Source organism: Leucopleurus acutus (assembly GCF_964270905.1).
Source record: "Leucopleurus acutus genome assembly, chromosome: 2".
Classification (NCBI taxonomy): Eukaryota; Metazoa; Chordata; class Mammalia; order Artiodactyla; family Delphinidae; genus Leucopleurus; species Leucopleurus acutus.
In genome coordinates, this window is record NC_139143.1 from 52629543 (window position 1) to 52649954 (window position 20412).

General features: G+C 39.1%; 1 protein-coding gene across 1 annotated transcript in view; it reads right to left on the reverse strand.

Moving 5' to 3' along the window:
- Nucleotides 1-20412, reverse strand: part of HMCN1 (hemicentin 1) — a gene marked incomplete at its 3' end in the record, with an annotated part of 530768 nt that overhangs the window by 501679 nt on the left and 8677 nt on the right. The window lies entirely within an intron of this gene.

Below are 20412 nucleotides of genomic sequence, written 5' to 3' on the forward strand. Positions count from 1 at the left end.
CTGGTAGTACTTACCTCAAAGGGTTTGTTGAGAAGATTAAATGAAACGAAGGATGTAAAATGCTTAGAATAGTGCCAGTATTTAGCAAGCACTTGGTAATATCAGCTATTACTAATATCATTAACACTCACCTATTTTTTTTTTTTTTTTTTTTTTGCGGTACCCGGGCCTCTCACTGTTGTGGCCTCTCCCATTACGGAGCACAGGCTCCGGACGCACAGGCTCAGCGGCCATGGCTCACGGGCCCAGCCGCTCCGCGGCATGTGGGATCTTCCCAGACCGGGGCACGAACCCGTGTCCCCTGCATCAGCAGGCGGACTCTCAACCACTGCACCACCAGGGAAGTCCCAACACTCACCTATTTTAATTACATCATATTTCAGTATTTATTCTCTTTTTAACCTATGTCCAATCTTACTTTCTTTTGTGAAGTTGCTCTTGCTCCCGACTCCCTCCCTCCTGCATGTCTTTAAAAATATTCTAGCATAGTTTCCTTGCAACTTTAGTTTACATGACACTCACAGACTAGTAGTCACTCTCCCCCTTCATGACTGTCTACTTTATGACTTCTCTATTGCCAATCTTTTGAGTTCATTAATGACTACTGTATACTTAGCTCTTAATTATACTTCTTAATTACATACTTAATTCTGCCCATTTTTCCCAGTTTAAATTCCCAAGAGAGAATCTGACTAGTCAAATTATCATTTGCCACCATGCCACATCACAATCCATGAACTTGCTGCCGTTGGACCAGGTCACCCTCCCTGGTCCAATCAGCTGTGGTGCAGCACAATGAGAGGGTGAGTGGAATAAAATGAGGCTGCAGAGGGCTATCTCCAAAGCAGTGACTATGAATGGGGACGATGCACTAAGAAAGGCCTGGAAATGAAGCACACACCATGACTGACACGTCTAAATACCACTGTAAGCTTAAAAACATTTAATGTTTTTGCTCAATTTGTTCTCATTAAAATACTGTGATTAAATTCCATTATATCCAATAATTTCTCTTTTTATACAGACCCTATTCAGATATATCTGAGCTCTCATGTCATGTGCTTCACACATGTTAAGAACATTGGAGGCCGTCAGCAATAAGTATAGCAGGACCTTCATGAATGGGAATAGGAAAAAACTGATCCCATGACGGGGTGAAGTTCTACTAAGTGTATATTTACACTATCTGCTTTGATATTACTATTAGATCCATCAGTCAGGAAATATGATAAAAGGGATAATTTTTGAAGACTGAGTGATATTCAAAAGAAAATCCGTAAGACAAACATGAAGAGCACAGCAAACATTAATAAGGATGAAAACAACATTGCAACTCTTTCTAGAAATGGCATCAGATAATAATTCTATACAAACTGTGGGAGTTCCTTTAAAAACACCATCTTGAAATATTAACCATAACAGCCCTAACTTCTTACAGAAATACTGGTTGTGGATCCATCATCTATGAGTTTATTATGAAAATCTTCACTGAACCTATTTGAAATGTTGAAATGTTACATGTACACTTTTATTCTCCCTCATTCTCCACTTCACCATGCAAAGCAGAAAATGTAGGTTTCTCACCTCAAAACGTCCACTAACACGTTATATGTACATATATACGGTATATATGTTCGTATATACTTATCTTTCTTGAATTCATTTTATGGGATTCCACCAGCTGTTTCAAGACGTTAAGAGTTGTGAGCCATTCTTAATGATATACATTTGTTCTCCATTTAGGAAACTGACTGGACCTTTTCTCATGGACCCCATCACAGGGTTAGCATCCAGCTCCTGGGTCCTAGAATATATTTTCTCTTCCTGACCTGAATAAACGACTTGCATAAACATTTTTGTTCAGGTATTCCTCAATTGTGTGAGACTGTCATATCATGTGAACTCTAAGTTATAAAATAAAAAATGTTACAAACATTACAGCACATAAAACTTAGAGCATGACTAATTGTCCAACAGAGAGAACAGGTGACCAGGTGAATTAAGTAATCTCTCATAGCTTTACCCTTCTCATCTGTAAAATGTGTATACAAAGAACGTACATCAAGCCGAAATTGTGAGAGTTCAATGAGACAATGCATGTGAGCAGTTGGCAGAGTATTTATGTTTATGAAATGTAAGTTCCTTTCCTTTTCTTCTACAGTATATAATAGAAGACAGAGCCTGCATTACAATGTGATGCTGCTCTTTATTTTTATTGAGCATTTAGGAAGAGATACTATAAAGTTCCTTGAAGAGCAGCCACTAGCTTGTTCCAAAAGTTAATTAACATAAAGAGCCAGGTTTCAGCCAGGGGAGGAGAGAGCGACAGTAAAGGGTATCATTTTATACAAAATCTTTTTTGTGTCTCTACGTTCAGCTAGATTGTTCTGATCCTCCCTCAAATGGATCCTTTCAGCAGCTAAATCCTCATTTTGGGAATGTGCCTTTGTGTCTCTGTAATTCCAGCCAACTCTTGACTCCACACTTCACCCTTGGAATTTTCCCTCAGGCCTAAGTTCATCTCTGTGGTTGTCGGCCTGTTTCTAGCTGTCCCAGTACTAGTTCTCAGGTTTCTGATACCATGTCTGGTATCAGCTCTCCCTCACATTTTGTTGCAGAACATGGAATCGCTCCAGGCATGATCAATTTACCAGTGTCCCTGGGTTTGGGGGGCCTAGGTACTTCCAGTCTCAATGCTACCCTTTTCTAGATAACCTCCCCAGAGGACAGATCTCCTCTGTTCTTCTCATGCCCCTAGCCCTGTTCCTTAACCTTTGGGCTGTAACAGCTTTAAGCATAAAGAAAGGGATAAAAATAAATCAACGAAAGAAGCAACTTCCATCATTTGAGGAAGACAAGAAGGAGGTGGACAATAACAGGTGGAAAAACAAAAACCACTGTAAAAGTCTTTAAAAGTTTTGCATAAACATCCCCAGTATTCAAACAACTGGGATCTAGTGGTCTTAACCAACATCAAATCTCTTCTACACTAAAAGCTTTCAATTCAGGTTCTTGGGGCGTTTTTCCTTTAAGTTATTGTTGACACTTTTATTATCAGAACTAGTGTCAAAATGAATTCATTTCATTACCTATCTTACGCTACGGTCAATTCTGCTGAAATCCATCTGTCCTGCCCTGTTAGTCTCTCTGCCTGATTTCATCACTAGGAGGAGTAAAATATACTTCTCCTCCATTAGTGAATGACAGACTGATACAACTTCTAGCTTCCCCAGTTTTCTTATTTGCTAGGAACCATGACTATGGGAACTGAAGTTTCAGGATTAACCTAAAAAAAAAACAAGCAAAAACTTCATTCACTTTGCTTTAATAACCACAGTGTCCAAGCTAAATATGAGCACCTTAACACAAGTTACAAGTACCCAGAAGATGTGCGCTCAGAAACGCCATGTGTGCTCAGCCATCTGTAAATAAAGTCCTACATAACATCTGCAAATCTTTCCTGGTGAAACTGGAACTTCATTATAAAAAAAAAAAAAAACACCCAATAATTTGTTTTAAAGTGCAGAGACATATAAAACTGCTCACGGAAACCCCCTTCGAAAAAATAATAATGTCAGTTATTCCTTTCCAAACAGAATTGTAATGCAGGGTAGAATGTTAAGTCTTCCCCTAGAAAAAGGAAATCGTTGTTCTAAAATACTCTTCCCCTCTTTTTTTTCCTAGAGTACAAATCACGCAGAGTATTCTACATGGAAGTTCTTCTGGTCCCCTAAAACTGGTAAAACTGAAACACCTACTATGAGCCTGTTTAAATAGGGTACCAGGCCAGGAAATTATCCTTTGTACACAGTCAATTGTAAAGGTGGATATTGTTTTAAGACATGCCTTCATATTTATCACTATTTTTTCTCTCATGCTAACAGTTAAATTTAGCATTTTTAAGATTAATTATGTAAGACTTATGATCTTATTAATAGTCAAGTATCTCTCTCCTAAGACTTCACTTGACCATCTTACTCTCCTGGTCATGTTCTTCCTTAGTTTTTATGTGTCTACAGTCAAAAGTCTCTCCCCATGAACCTACTAACTTCATGTTGAAGCTCACACATCAGCCAACAAAAACAGCTCTACCACTCACCTTGACTGACTGACTGCTCTCCAATTTCACCATCTCCTTTTCGCCTCTGAGTCTTGAACATGCTTCCCCTCTGCCCTGTGCCATCAGCCTTTCTCCCCAGTTATATTTCCATCCCTTCAGCCAAGTCTAACTGCAATGTCCCAGATTGGGGGAACGTCTCCTGGTTCCTTGTCCCAGTCCCACCACCTTCCACTGAAGACTGGAAAAATGAATAGGCCGTCGGGGGGGGGGGGGGGGGGTAGGAGAGTATATGTACTAGGAGCTTGGATCCTGGAGATGAATCATGGATTTCAAATCTCAGATCTACCATTTACTAGTTATGAGGCCCAGGACAGGAAAACATCACTTCTCTGGGCCTCTGTTTCCTCATACACGAAATATAAACAATATCGTTATTTTGTGAGGATTAAATCTGTCAACGCATGTAAAGCACTAAGAACAGTACCTGATGCACAGTAACTATTCAGTGAGCATTAGCCATGAGTATTACTGCCACAAAATCTGGATTTCCCACATCCTATTATATGATGTTATAATGTAATTATATTATAATAAAATAATTACAATATATTATTATATTGTAGTTGTATATTATATAATATATTGTGATATAATTACAATATATTATAATTATAATATAATGTTATATTATATGTAATTATATTATTATAATTCTTATTCTTACAGCATGATCTTCCAAACATTATAAGCTCTGTAAGAGAAAGGATCTTGTCTGACTCATTTATTGCATTCTAAGCACCAACTATTGTATAAGGCATAGAATAGGCACTCAAAAACATTTAATGATTCAACGAATAAGTGAATTATTTTCAGACAGTGACTCTACCTCCAAGTCATGAGTCCAATCTTCCATTTAGGGAACTGTCACTGTATCCCTACAAGCCCACGTCCCCCACTAACAAACTAGAGGGGTTCAACTGCTCTAGAATGACTTCTCAACTTCTCTCACACCAAGTTCCACTGCGCATTACCTTTGAGGCTTTTGGACTTGAGTCAGCCATTGGACTGACCGTTGGAATACTCTAACTTGATGTTTTGGAATCTGGACTACACTAGTTGATCCTTAGACTTGCTGAGTGTTTGCACTTGGTTTGTTTCCTGGACTATTTACAGGACTTGGTATCCTAGCTGTGCATAAGAAATACCCTGCTCTGGGTCACCACCTGAAGGAGCATTTCCTCACATTTAGTCTACATCCTATCCCCACCAGGAACTGAGGAAATTGACAATATAACACCCCCTATAACACCCTGTAACTTTGTTCACTAACTAGGTGGCTTTAAAGAAAAGAAAAATTATCTGTTCTGAATATCAGTTGGAATTCTATTATTTGTTACTTTCTCATTATTATGGTACAATGACAATAGGTGTTAATAATGACTTGACCCAATACATTCAGTATCAGTTTACTCTTCTGTGTTTTATTAGTTGTAATGTTTAAGATCTTCCAAATTCATAACACCATCCTATTGTCCGTGACATGTAACAGAAAATGTTTCATGCTAACAAAATCATGGGACAATACTACAAGGTTATATACAAGTCCATATCAAGGGCACTAAAACAATGGTATTTCATCTGTTCATTCAAAAACATGTATTGAATTCCTACTATACTGTTGTGTATTAAAATAAAGGATAGAGATGTAAAGATGGATAAATCATATTCTATGCCTTTAAAAGTTCATAAATTAGTCGATTTAAATTTAGGTTAAAACAATACTGAAGCATTTGAAATTAAAGCAGTTTCCAGTTTTGCTCTTCACCAACAAAAACGGTACCATCATGATCTTGAAGGACAGCTGCTAAAATCACCTCTTTTGAAGTGTATTATTTCTATTAAATCTTTCTAAATATATGTAGAACAGATCTAAAAGGACTGTCTCTCCTTATGACCCTTCATTTTTCGGTCAGTATAGAGTCTAATAGAATAACAAATGCATTATAACGCTCTGGTCTTAATATTCAAGGAACATCCCAGGAAAGGCAGAGAGGGAATCAAAGTTCAACAGCCATAGACCTGCTCCCTCCACAATTCTCCTCGTCTGTACAGCACACTCACATTTCTGCTAGGTTAAAACAGTAAAAATGTGTTCATACAGGAAGAAGGAAATAAGGGGAAAGGACAACACTCTCAAGTGTTTATAATCATAGACAGTACAAAAAGCAGGCTCTGGTCAAGCTCTGTTTAAATGTATGCATTTTTCTTCCAACAGAGCTGTAGCCTGTCAGGAATAGATGTAATTTGCGCTCTTAAACCTCCAACCATGGCCTTCACTAATGTTTCCGTTCTGTTTTGCCTATTAATACACTTCCAAGGAACACTTTTGGGTTAGTCTACAGTCCTGACTTTGGAAGTAGAAATTCCTGGATTTGAATCCCTCCCCCACTACTTGAGGACATCTTGATCAAGCTCTTTAACCTCTCTGATCTTCACTTACACAATGACAGAAATAACAGCTACTTCATAAATAACATATGAAGATGCCTAACAAATGTTGGTTCTCTAACTGTTGAGTCAAAAATTAATTTTTAAAAAAGGAGAAGGAGTAAGACGATGAAGCCAGGAGGGAAAAAAAAAAAGAAGTCAGGGGGAAGTAACAGGAAGAGGAGGAGAAAAAGAAAAAGGAGAAGGAGGAGGAAGACAATGGAGAAGTTTTTAAATCATGTCATCAAGTATGGAAACCATAACCCACTGGCTTCAAAAGCAGAACAGCTATAAAATTAAAAGAAAAACAGGAAATAAAGCCATAAACTGGTGGTTTGCTTGAAATGCTGTGTATCGGTGAATAAAGAATGAATGAATTGTACCAACCTAATAGGGCTGAGAAAAGGCAGAGGCATGTGTAGAGCATTCCTAGACAATGTATATAGCTGACCCTTGAACAATGCTGGTTTGAACAGTGCAAGTCCACTTATCCGCTGATATTTTTCAATAGTAAATACTACAGTACTACACTGCCCATGGTTGGCTGAATCCGGGGATGAAGAGGAACTGCAGATAATGAAGGCCAGGGCTAACCGTAAATTATAAGTGGATTAACCCCCGCAGTTATTCAAGGGTGAACTATATATCTTCCAACAAGCCTAGTTACAGTCCAAATGCCACAGTTGTCAAAGAATATTGAGAAGTGGTAGTGAGACAGGCTATAGCCATTTTCAGGACTGCCTCTTCTATCAGTATTTTAAATAAGGATGATTTTATTGTTTGTAATTGATTCATCAATTCAACCAATATTTATTGAATGCTTTCCCTCCAGTTCTGCCCTCCAGCACTCTATGGTCTAGTAGAGGATACAGGATAACATCCACAAATAACCAAAATACAGGATTTGTGATAAATATAGTGAGAAATGCAAATGAAATATAATAAAGACTCAAACGAAGAAAGAATTACCTTTGGTGGGAGTAGTCTGAAAAGGCTTCATGAAGGAAATGATATTAATTCATTCATTATGCATTAAGCAAATACATTGTGGCATTTTCCCATATACCTGATACTATTTTAAGGAGTCAAGAAACACATCCGTCATCAAGACAGATGAAACAAACTTTCAAAGAAGAAAATAATAAACATGCATACAGATTTATACATATATAAATAAGTTTAGACAATGACAATTGTTTTTGAATATTGAAATAGGGTAGTCTGATGGAAAGCAATTTCAGGCAAGAGGAGGCAACTTCGGGTAATGTAGTCAATAAAAATCTCTCTGAATTTTTAGCATTTGAGCTGAGAATTAAAAATATTCTTGGCAGGGACTTCCCTGGTGGCGCAGTGGTTAAGAATCCGCCTGCCAATTCAGGGGACACAGGTTCAAGCCCTGGTCCGGGAAGATCCCACATGCCGTGGAGCAACTAAGCCCGTGTCCACAACTACTGAGCCTGCACTCTAGAGCCCACGAGTCACAACCACTGAAGCCCACATGCCTAGAGCTGGTGCTCTGCAACAAGAGAAGCCACTGCAAATGAAAAGCACGCACACCGCAACAAAGAGTAGCCCCCGCTCGCCACAGCTAGAGAAAGCCCGCATGCAGCAACAAAGACCCAACGCAGCCAAAAATAAATAAATACATTTATTAAAAAAAAAAGAAAAGAAAAGAAAATATTCTTGGCAGAAAGAATAGGAAGTGTAAAGGCCTTGAAATGAGAATGGGCTGAGCATGACAGAGCATTCGTAAGAAAGAAATTGAAAAAGAGTGCAGAGAAGTACTCAGGTGGCAGATCACATAGGGCTTCCTAGGTGAAGGAATTTACCAGAAGGAATTTACATTTTACTTAAAATCTGTAGGAAGCTGTTGAAATGTGATTTATTTCCATTGTTAAAAAGACTACCATGGCTTTTGTGTGGATGGAGGCAAGACTGACAGCACGGAGACCAGGTGAAAAGCTATTACAAAGTTAAGAGAGATGCTGGTAACAGTTGACAGTAGTGGCGACTGAGAGAAATGGACAGGTCCAGGCTGTATTTTGAAGTTAGAGCAAAACATGTTGAATAAGTGTGTGTGTGTGTGTGTGTGTGTGTGTGTGTGTGTGTGTGTGTAAAACTGACTGACTTGACCATTTAGAATGCTGGTAGAGAAAAAGGTAGAGAAAGAAAAGTGGAAAGGAATTCATGTTTATTGGTCATCTGCTATGTCTAGGCACTTTATATCAATTACTTCATTTAATGCTCACAACAATTGCAGAGGTAGATATTATAACCCCTCCCTTTTTTTTTCTGAGATAAAATTAAGGGAGAAATATGTTAGGTAAATTGTCCAAGGCCCCATGACTAGCAGAGAACAGTTTCAAATCCAGGTCCATCTGACTCAAAACCTGTGTCCTTTTTTGACCTAGTATCTCTCTGGGGCTGTGAAAAGGCATCAGTAAAGACACAAGGTAAGTAAAGGTATGCACAGGAAACATCAGTGTTTCTCAGTGTGACTGGAGAATGTTCACAGGGGAATAGTAAGAAACTGAACTGGTTACAGCCTTTAACAACTCTCTCTTCTCCCAGAATTTCACCATGATGTCCTGTAAAACTCTCGGCTTAAAGCATCTCTCCAGCTCCACCTCCCCAGCCATCCACACTTACTGACTTCCACTGCCAAAACTCCATTTGTGAGCATTTTCTGTCCATCCTATGGATGTGATTTTCTAGAAGAGCCCAGGTTTTCTGAGTGCTGCACAGGAGATAAGAAATTTGGTTCTCCTCTGCTCCACTCATGGGGAGCCCCTTTGCTCCTATTCCCATCTCTCTGGAACCTCACCAGCCCCAGAGAGAATAATGGGGTTCCCAGTCTCCTGTGATTCTCATCAGGTATGGCTGCCCCGGCCTGCCAGTCCTCAGCCCGTTCCTGAACCCCAGACATGGTTTACAGAGCAGCTGTGATCTCCTCAGCCAGCTGATAAGGTGACACTTGAGACTTTTCACTCTAGGTTTCCCAGCCTCATACAGGAATGTCCAAGCAGCACATGATGGTCTCACAGTGGCCAAGGGTAAGTTCTAGAGCCCTCCCCTAGCACTGCACCCTGAGGCTTAGCAGCTGCCTCCACTGGAAAACCAGTGAAAGACAGCCTTCCAGGTTTTGGCCAATCCTGATGCTGTTTGGCCATCTCCAAACCACCCTGGACAACCTGCTGAGTTAGCCTTCCGCCAAGCTACCTGACCCACAGGATGTGGCTTTTTCTAATCTCCACAGAGGGAACTAGATCAGGTAGAGGTCCTGGATTAAGAAGGAGACTACTATGTAATAATAAAATGGATAAATCCACCAGGTAAATAATTTTATATGCACACAACATTATAACGTTACAACAAAGAGAGTAAAGACTGGCCAAAGTACAAGAAGAAAAAAACAGATGATAGTGTGTGATTTCCATATATCGCTATCACAAATGTATAGGGCAAGCAAATAAAAATAATTAGAAGTACAGATTTGAACAACAGGGTCTTAGACATATTCTGTAGCACTTAATATGTGCCAGGCGCTATTATAAACACTTTACATATTAATTAATTTAACCCTGAAAATAATTCTATGAAAGGGTACTATTATTATGCATATTTTACAGATGAAGAAACTGAACATAGAGAGGTTATGCCCAAGTTCACAGAGCTAATAAGTAGCAGAGCCAGGCTTGAAACCCAGGCAGTCTACCCCAGAACCTATGTTCTTAACCACTATGTTATACTGCCTCTCTAAATAATACAATTAACAAACTTATCTAAATTATATGTAAAGAATCACATAGCCAATAAGCAGAGAATACTGTTTTTCAAACACACTCAAAATATTTAGAAAATAATAATTGACCAAACTGGCTCGTTCACAAAAGCAGTCTTTACAATTTTTTAAATAGAAAAAAAGTATGAATTACAGTTAAAAGCCTTAAATGTCTGTATTATGAATAAGATAGGTAAAAATAAACATATAAATTTCAAAGTTAAAGAGAAACAACAGAACAAAACTAAGGAAAGTGGAAGCTAAGAAACAATAAAAATAGGGCCACAAATTAATAAAGTAGAAAACAAAAACATAGAGATGATCAAAAAACCAGAGGCCATTTTCTTGAAACAGACAAACTGATCATGAAGAAAGAGAGGGCACAAAGAAATAACACTGGAAATAAAAACTGAGTCATTGGTATGGATACACTAGAGTTAAACTTCCTTTACTGCCATCTTTATCTTGGTTGCAATTTCAATGGGAAAAATTTTAGTTTAATCATCAAACATGATGATAACTTTAGTGTATTCTGAAGAGGTTTTTTTTTTCTTTTAGATTAAAGGAGTTATTGTATATTCCTAGTTTTCTAAGAGTTGTTTGTTTCCTTATTTGATAATGAATAGATATATAATTATATTGAATGCATCTACTGAGATGATCATATTATTTTTCTCCTTTTACTAATATGATAAATTACTATTTATTTTCTAGTGTTCAACTAATCTTCTTAGCCTTGGGATTAAAACAACCTGGTCATTACATATGTCCCTCTTTATATATTGCTGGATGGATTTGTTAATATTAATTTTTGCATCTAGATTTATGAGGGAAGTTGACCTATAATTTTTTTTTTTTTTTTTTTTTTTTGCGGTATGCAGGCCTCTCACTGTTGTGGCCTCTCCCATTGCCGAGCACAGGCTCCGGACGCGCAGGCTCAGCGGCCATGGCTCACGGGCCCAGCCGCTCCGCGGCATGTGGGATCTTCCCGGCCCGGGGCACAAACCCATGTCCCCTGCATCGGCAGGCGGACTCTCAACCACTGCGCCACCAGGGAAGCCCTGACCTATAATTTTTCTTTCTTGTATTAGCCTTATCAGGGTTATGCCAGCCTCAAGGAAAGTGTTCCCTTTTTTTTCTTTTCATGAAGTGGTTTCGTAGAATTGTGATTATTTTTCCTTGAATACCTGATAAAGCTCTCTGAGCAATCACCTGGGCCTAGAGTTTTCCTTGTAGGCAGATATTTTACTATAAATGAAACTTTTTTAATGGGATAAAATTGGATACAGGAAAAGAATACAGAAGGAAAAGTATGAAGATATGAGAAGTGACCTTTCAGCAACATGGCAGACTGAGTTGACAAGGAAGACACTCGCCCTACAAAACAGAAATGCTGGATAAAACATAAAATTTCCTTTGTAATAAAAAGCCAAGCTCAAATAATAAAAATAAAGGGAAATCTCCCAAGTACCTAAAATAAAAAAGGAACTCAAACCAGAAGTAAGCTTCAGTTGTCACCATGTCAGCAAAAGAGGGTGTCAGATCCTGATACAGGGCTTGGCTGCTAAGATTTTAATGCCCACTGAGTACAGTTTTCAGAGTACCCTATTTAAAGCCAAGTCCTATCAGTGAAACAGTGATCAGGAAAAATTCCTCACACTAACCTAGAAAATTGGCAAGAAAGTTTACTATCTATTCAGGTATATAATTGGGGAATAAATCTCCTGAGGCTAAATTGAAACCCTAAGCAAGAAACATAGAAGGGTTTAGTAGGAATTGTACTAACTGCATAGTGCAGGGACCCAAAGCCCAAGAAAATCTGCCCACAAGCTAATTTTAGGACCTCAACAAAATCAAATGCAAAACCACTCTGTAGAAACACTAGTAAGTACACAATCCAGGGTACGCTAGACTCCCTGCTAAGGATGCACTCACAGTCAACAATCAGCAACCACACAAGGAAACAAACCACAATGAGGGAGAGTCAGCAGACCAAACAGTTGGAAGAATCTGCACCACTCTAAGAGGTAGAAATAATACAACAATATTAAAGAGACTGTAATATTGAAGAGCATACAACACAAAATAGGCAGATTTGAAAAAGAACCAAATGAAACTTCTGGAAAAAAAAAAAAAACTATGGTTATTGAAGTTGAAAACTCAATGCATGACTTAAAGAGTAGATTAGGAGCTTCCCTGGTGGCACAGTGGTTGAGAGTCCGCCTGCCGATGCAGGGGACACGGGTTCGTGCCCCGGTCTGGGAAGATCCCACATGCCGCGGAGCAGCTGGGCCCATGAGCCATGGCCGCTGAGCCTGCGCGTCCGGAGCCTGTGCTCCACAACGGGAGAGGCCACAACAGTGAGAGGCCCGCGTACACAAAAAAAAAAAAAAAAAAAAGAAGAGTAGATTAGAAAGAGTTGAAGAGAACTTACGAAAGATTTGAGAAAATCATACAGAATGTAGCAACGAGAGAAAAAAAAAGGAAACTATGAAAGAAAGAAAGATAAAGAGGCTTGGAGAATCAAATGAGAAGATCCAAAATGTACTTAATAAGATTTTTTTGAAGGGGATATTACAGAATAAAGAGAGAAATATTTGAAAGATAAGAACTGTCCAGAAATGAATACAAACTAAAGTCCTCAGGTTGGGGTGGCAAACCAGGTTCCAAGCAGGAAAAATAATATCAAATCCAAGCTTAGACAATAAAGAACTGCAGAAACAGAAAGGCAAAAGAGATCAATCTTAAAATAACCAGAAAGAAAAGATAGCTTACCTAAAAAGGAATGACAAACCGAGAGAAGACTTCTCATCAACAAGTCAGAAAACAATAAAATATCTTCAATGGGCTAAGTTAGGTACAGAATTCTACCTACCTACTAATCAAAAATTAAGTTGCTATAGACTCTCAAAAAAAATAAAAAAGACCAAAAGGATTTCCTATTATTGGAGGAGGTCACTGAGAGGACGAGACCTTGAGCTGGAGGTCTCACCCCCTTCTCTCCTTAGAATGTATGTTTGTTCAGACCACTGTTACCACATTAGGAGCTACTTCAGGGGCAAAGCCTTGAGAGACTAATGTGTTTTTGAGATCATTCTGTACTGTATACATGACTGAACCCCGTCAAGGCCTCCACATAAACTCCAGTTGGTGGATGTAGAAATCAACTCATCTTGTAGCTACCCAAGACAAGTCTCGTATGTAAGTTCCTTTTCTTATTAAAACTGCCACTTATGAATCTAGAGTGGTCTTCCTCTTTCTTTGGTCTCTCCTTGCCCTCTGTATATACCGGGGGGTTCAAATTTCTCCTGGGAACTCCTGAGGTCGTGAACCAACACCTACTTATATACAATTCCTGAAGAAAACTACTAAAGAGTGTAAATAATTTAAGAAAGAATGGAAACAAATACCTTGATATCTGTTATAAGGTAGAAGGGGGAAAAAAACAAGTGAAGTTATCAAAGGAACAAATTAAGTCCATATAAGGTACAGTTGATAGGTTGCATATTGAATGACACTTTTCCAATACTCCAGAAAAATTCCTTGGAAGAGGTGAAATTTTGAAAAAATCTTTTAATTACAGAAGAGAAAATGTCTGGCACACAGAGAGACACTCCAACATAGGGTGTGGCTTAGGAGAAAACTTCAAGGCACAAGCGGGATCACCTGACCCAAGGGCTAGTGAACAAGTTCACCTAAGAAAAGCACGGAAGACCCTCTGGGGAATATGAAACAATAGAAATGAGGTTGTCTGTGTGCTCCAGCAAAGGACTCTGAAGTGGAAATAATGAACTAAACAAAAAGCAAAACAGGTTTCACTTTGAATCTAAAAAATTAATATTCCAAGTAGTACAGTATCTTTTTAGAATTTTGTTCTCTACTGCTTAATGAAATTATGTATTTTCTGGACCTTCTACTTGGTAAAAAAGAAAAAGAAAGAAAGAAAAGAAAGACAAATATTAAATATTCATCTCATGTATTTATCTCTTCCCCATCAACCATCAGTCTCATTTAACCAGCCTCTCCCAGTCTGATCTAGGCCAGAACAGCTACTGAGTTGCCCTGAAGCATTTTCGATGACAAACAGAGTGACTTCCAGCCTGGGAACTTCCAGGAATTCCTCCCACCTAAGAATAAAACAATGCTTAAAGGGAACCTCTCAGAGATTTAGTGCTAATGGAAAAATTGCTCCAATTTGTGTGTTTGAAGTTTCCTAGAAAAGAAATCCATAGGTATACAAACCCAAAATATTTTGGAACACACACAGAATTCCCAGAATTCCTAGCTTCTGTATAATTTCCCCCATTTCAAAATAAATGTCTCAACATCTCCAAAAGAAAAAAAATCAAATAAAGCTTTATTAAATGTTTTAAGAGCAAAAAAGAAAGTTTTAAGAGTAAATGCTCTAAAGTATTAAGTGATTTAAGAGTAAAATTCACCATTTTTTTAAGTCAAATTATTTCAAGGACTTAAATAGCATCCTAAACATATTAATACCTCTCTCTGTAACTCCCATTGGGAACCCTGTTCCTATCCAAAGAGAGCTCAGAGCTTAGAGCCCATGATACTCCCTGATGCAAACATTTTTATTAGAAACTTACAGAATGAACTGAGTCTATAGCAAAAGAGTTAAAAGAGTTTTGTTTTATTCGGTGTTAATCACTGGATGGTCTTAATATGGGTTGAACTGTGTCCTCCCTAAAATTCATACATTAAAGTCCTATCTCCCAGCACCCTGGAATGTGACCTTTTTTTTTTTTTTTTTTTTTTTAGAAATTAGGATGTTTCAGATATAGTTAGTTAAGATGAGGTTAAGATACTGGAGTTGGGGCTTCCCTGGTGGCGCAGTGGTTGAGAGTCTGCCTGCCGATGCAGGGGACACGGGTTCGTGTCCCGGTCTGGGAGGATCCCACATGCCGCGGAGCGGCTGGGCCCGTGAGCCATGGCCACTGAGGCTGTGTGTCCGGAGCCTGTGCTCCGCAACGGGAGAGGCCGCAGCGGTGAGAGGCCCGCGTACCGCAAAAAAAAAAAAAAAAAAAGATACTGGAGTTGGGTGAGCTAATAATTCAATATGACTGGTGTCCTTATCAAAAAGGGAAAACTGACACAGCACACAGGGAGACCACCCTGTGAACATGAAGACAGAGATCTGTGCCTCTACAAGCCAAGGAACACCAATGATCGTGAGCAAAGCACCAGAAGCTAGGAGAGAGGCATGAAACAGATTCTCCCCTACAGCCCTCAGAAGGAAACAACCCTGCCAACTTCTTGATTTCAGCTTTCTAGCCTCCAGAACTGTGAGACAATAAATTTCTGTTGTTTAAGCTACCCAGTTTGTGGGACTTTGTTATGGCAGCCCTCACAAACTAACACGGTGTTCCCTTTGCCATGCCTTCCTGGGCACATCTTCTCAATTTCACACATTTCTCAAAACAGAAGAAGGTGGCAAAAAGTAACCTGTAGAAAGCTATTCTTTTTCAGGAAATTTTGTACATAATGTGAGAGTTCATATAAGCCTCAGTTGCCTCCTACGTAAAATAAATTTAACATCGACCAGTTAGGTTTTTTGTGAGCCACGCAACGTATCTAGTTCCGTGTCGGTCCATAGTAATGACTCAAAAAAATAAAATGGTAGCTGTTATTATTAGAAATAAAAATGATGCTACTAAGCCTGTGTCACTAAGATGTGTGAGCTGAAGTGTTCCCTCAGGAGTCCCTTCCAGCCATGCTGTCTGCAACAGATGACTTCATCAGGCTCCAACTCTCCCAGGGCCTGAACTGGTATCTTAAATTTATAGCCAAGTCTCAGACTTTGCAAACAGCATATCCTGCCCCGCTTTACATCACCATCATCTGCGATCACTGCCGCAAATGCAAATCATTCCTCTTCCCTTTTCCTCTCATCCTGTTTCCTCTCTCCTGACCCATTCATTCACATCCTATCTCCTCACAAATCCTGTGGCCTTCCAAACTATCTTCTCACAGGAACTCCGCATCTAATCCCCACTTTAGCTGAAACAAGGTTCTCCATAGATGACGCCACCTCCCCTACAGCCCTCCCCAGTGGAGTCTGCTCATTCTTCAACATGCCATTCTGAGGTGTGTGCCACCTGACACCCTCTAACCTTCTTCATCATTGTCATCTCCCATCTGAAGACATCTCAATGAATCCTTATTAAATAAAAATTTGATGCCTGACTCACTGGCTTCCTCAGCATTTTAAGCTCTGTTATTATCCAGGTTACTTTAACACACATGTTCAACGCTGCAGACTCAAGTTCCTAGATTTCAATCCCACAATCTTCATTTCTACTCAAGCTGAATTCTATGATCAATCATTCTGGCCATTCTTACCAATGAATCCCAAATTCTTTGTTATATTGTCCTTCACATGCAAAATCTCAACTCTCGTCAGTCCAGCACATCCAGATTTGACTCTATGATCTGTCACTTCGGTCTCTCTCTTATCAATATTCTTCTCAACCATATCTTAGTTCCTTAGCCACAACTGCTCAACGAAATCCCAGTCCTAGGTCAAACAAGTGATTAAACTCAGCAATTATACCCAGGCTGCCGAGAGCTACTGGAGAAAATCACAAAGGTAGGCAGTATTCAAGCATCACAAATTCATCTTCTGAACCACAACTCATCCTGGAAAACTGTCTCTGTGTCCACAGGTAACTTCTACCTCCAAAACTCCACCATTTTTCTACAATCCCTTACTTACCGTTCTGCCACTTCCCTCAACAAATGACCCTCCTTTCTGTTTGAGAAAAAAAGAGTCCATCAGACAGGAAGTCACCCAACATCCTGCATCCTCACCTACCACCTTGTCCATGACTATACCTATCAATGGTCTGCTTCTCTCCTATTACGCTCAACCAAAGGTCTTCTCGTGCCAACAGCCAATCCTTCTACTATGCATTCTATCTCCTCTTACTTCCTCAAAGTCCTGGTTTTATAAAGTATCTGTTCTCCCTTTGGCATATTTTATCTCTTCTATTCTACTGACTTTTCTGGCAGTATTTAAATATTTAGCCTCTCTCCCACCTTAAAAAATGTCCTTTCTCAACTCTAAATCCCAATTACTAATAATTATTGAGAATTTACTGTGTGAAAGGGATTGTGCTAAGTTTTGGACATCTAGTATTTCACTCCTCACATCAACCTTATAGAGTAGTAATACTATCCCCGATTACTGAAAGTGAAGCACAAAGAAGTTACAATCACACAACAAGTAACTGGTGGAGCCAGTCTTCCAACCCAGGCATCAGACTCCAGAGCCTATGCTTTAAACCACAATGTTATGTTTCATGACAGAACCACACTGCATTCATTAGCTCCATTTTCTTACCTGTCATTTCAGCCTCCTGACTCCACAACTCCAATGAAACTGTCTATTTTATTTTAATCTTTTGGTTAAAAGCCTTTATTTTCAGTAACTTTTTAAATGGATAGAGTTGACAACTTCTCCTGCTTTAAACTAACAACTTTTTAGATTTCCAAACCCTGCTCCTTCCTGTTTCTCTTCCTATTTACCTGGACTCACCTTTGCAGAATCTTTTATGAATGTCCCTTCTTTTAAATGCTTGTGTTCACCATAGTTCTTGCCTGTCTTCCTTCTTTTCTCAGTCTACATACTCTCTTTAGATGATCTCGTTCATTCCGATGGCTTCAGCTATCACCTATATAAGTTTCAAGTGGAGAGGACAGTTACCTGGCACTATTCACACTAACAGTGACAGCTGGAAATGCTGAGGGGTGGAACCTGGAGACTGACAGGCCAGCCAAACAGATTCACACAGGGAGACATTTATTTTCATAAATTTACCATCAACCAAGATCTGGCTCTCAGACTTGCAAACTCAGAAACTTTAACTTGACACTGTCAGAATACTTTAAACAATAGAGGCAGATGTATAAAACTGGTATGCCAAAATGTGAGTTACCAACGAGGAATATAACTGTCTGTGAATCTGAGGTATATGCCAGTCTGACCAGAGCATTCTCTCACCATAAGTAAAGTTCATGAGGTTAAATTATTTGGAGGCTGTTTGGTGAGCACGGAACCAAAACAAGGAGAGTTAATAGTATGATCCAAATATGTAATGACATCATTACATATTTATAAAGATAAACAGTCTATCACCACAGTTGGAACATTGCTCATGATGGACTAGTTATTTAAGTGCAGAATGAACTAACACTCCAAACCGCAGATAGAACTTGGCAAAAATATATATATCTGATTTAAAAATGGGCAGAGGATCTGAAGAGACATCTTTTCAAAGACATGCAGATGGTCAACAGGTAAATGAAAAGTACTCAACATCACTAATCACCAGGGAAATGCAAATCAAACCCACAATGAGGTATCACTTCACACCTGTCAGAATGTCTACTATCAAAAAGGCAAGAAATAAGAAGCGTTGGTGAGGATGTGGAGAAAGGGAACCTTTGTGCGCTGTTGATGGGAATATAAATGGGTGCAGTCACTAGGGAGAACAGTATGGAGGTTCCTCAAAAAATTAAAACTAAAACTACCATATATATGATCCAGCAATCCCACTTCTGGGTATTTATCAAAAGAAAACAAAAACACCAACACAGAAAGATATATGAACCCCCATGTTCACTGCAGCATTATTTACAATAGCCAAGATATGGAAGCAACCTAAGTGTCTGTTAATGGATGAATGGAAAAAGAAAATGTGGCATGCATACACACACACACACACACACACACACACACACAACACACAGAGGAATATTATTCAGTCATAAAAAAAAATGGAAATCTTGCCATTTGCTACAACATGGATGGACCTTGAGGGTTTTATGCTAAGTGAAATAAATCAGACAGAGAAAGACAAATACAGTATGTTCTCACTTATACGTGGAGTCTAAAAAATTTTTTTTAAAAACTAATGGATACAGGGCTTCCCTGGTGGCACAGTGGTTAAGAATCTGTCTGCCAATGCAGGCGACATGGCTTTGAGCCCTGGTCCAGGAAGATCCCACATGCCGCAGAGCAACTAAGGCCATGCGCCACAACTACTGAGCCTGCTCTCTAGAGCCCGCAAGCCACAACTACTGAGCCCATGCTATTGAGCCCGCATGTCACAGCTACTGAGCCCGCCTGCCTACAGCATGTGCTCCGCAACAAGAGAAGCCACTGCAGTGAGAAGCCCACGCACAGCAACGAAGAGCAGCCCTCGCACACCGCAACTAGAGAAAGCCCACGGGCAGCAATGAAGCCCCAACACAGCCAAAAATAAATAAAACAAATTAAAACAAACAAACAAAAAAACTAATAGATACAGAGAAAAGACTGATGGTTGTCGGGGCAAAGGGTGGGGCGGGCAAAATGAGAGAAGAGGGTCAAAAGGTACAAACTTCCACTTATAAAATAAGTAAGTCATGGGATTGTAATGTAGAGCATAGTGACTACAGTCAATACTGTATTGTATATTTGAACGAGGCTAAGAGATTAAATCTTAAAAGTTCTCATCACAGAAAAAAACAGTTTCTAACATGTATGATCACAGATCTTGGCTTATCGTGGTGACCATATCACAACACAGACAAATATCAAATCATTATGTTGTACACCTGAAACTAATATTATATGTCAATTATGCCACAATTTTTTTTAAAAGGAACTTGGTTGTACAATGTCTAAGTGTGTTTCTGTGACTCTTTTTTCATTGCTGACCTCTCATACTTTTGGTTGAGAGTTTATTTTGGACAAGTTAATGTATAAGGAACTTATAACAAAGACTACCACCCTGAGAGTAACAGTGCATCTTAAAGCTAACTTTACATATCTTTTCTCTTTCATTGTATACCAATTTCATATTTTAATCTACAGAAGGCAATCATATTTCCCTTTTTTCCATGTTCTAAGGGCCAAGTCCAGTCTTTTGGACTTTATTAATAGCTCAGAAATCCATACCCTTCTTCCTATGCCCAAGTCCCCTCAATTTTCCTCCCTGAATTGCTATGATGGTCTCAGATTTCATCTCTCAGCTCTCAGGACTGCCTTACTCCAATCCATCCAAGACATAAAGATCTAAAATGAAAA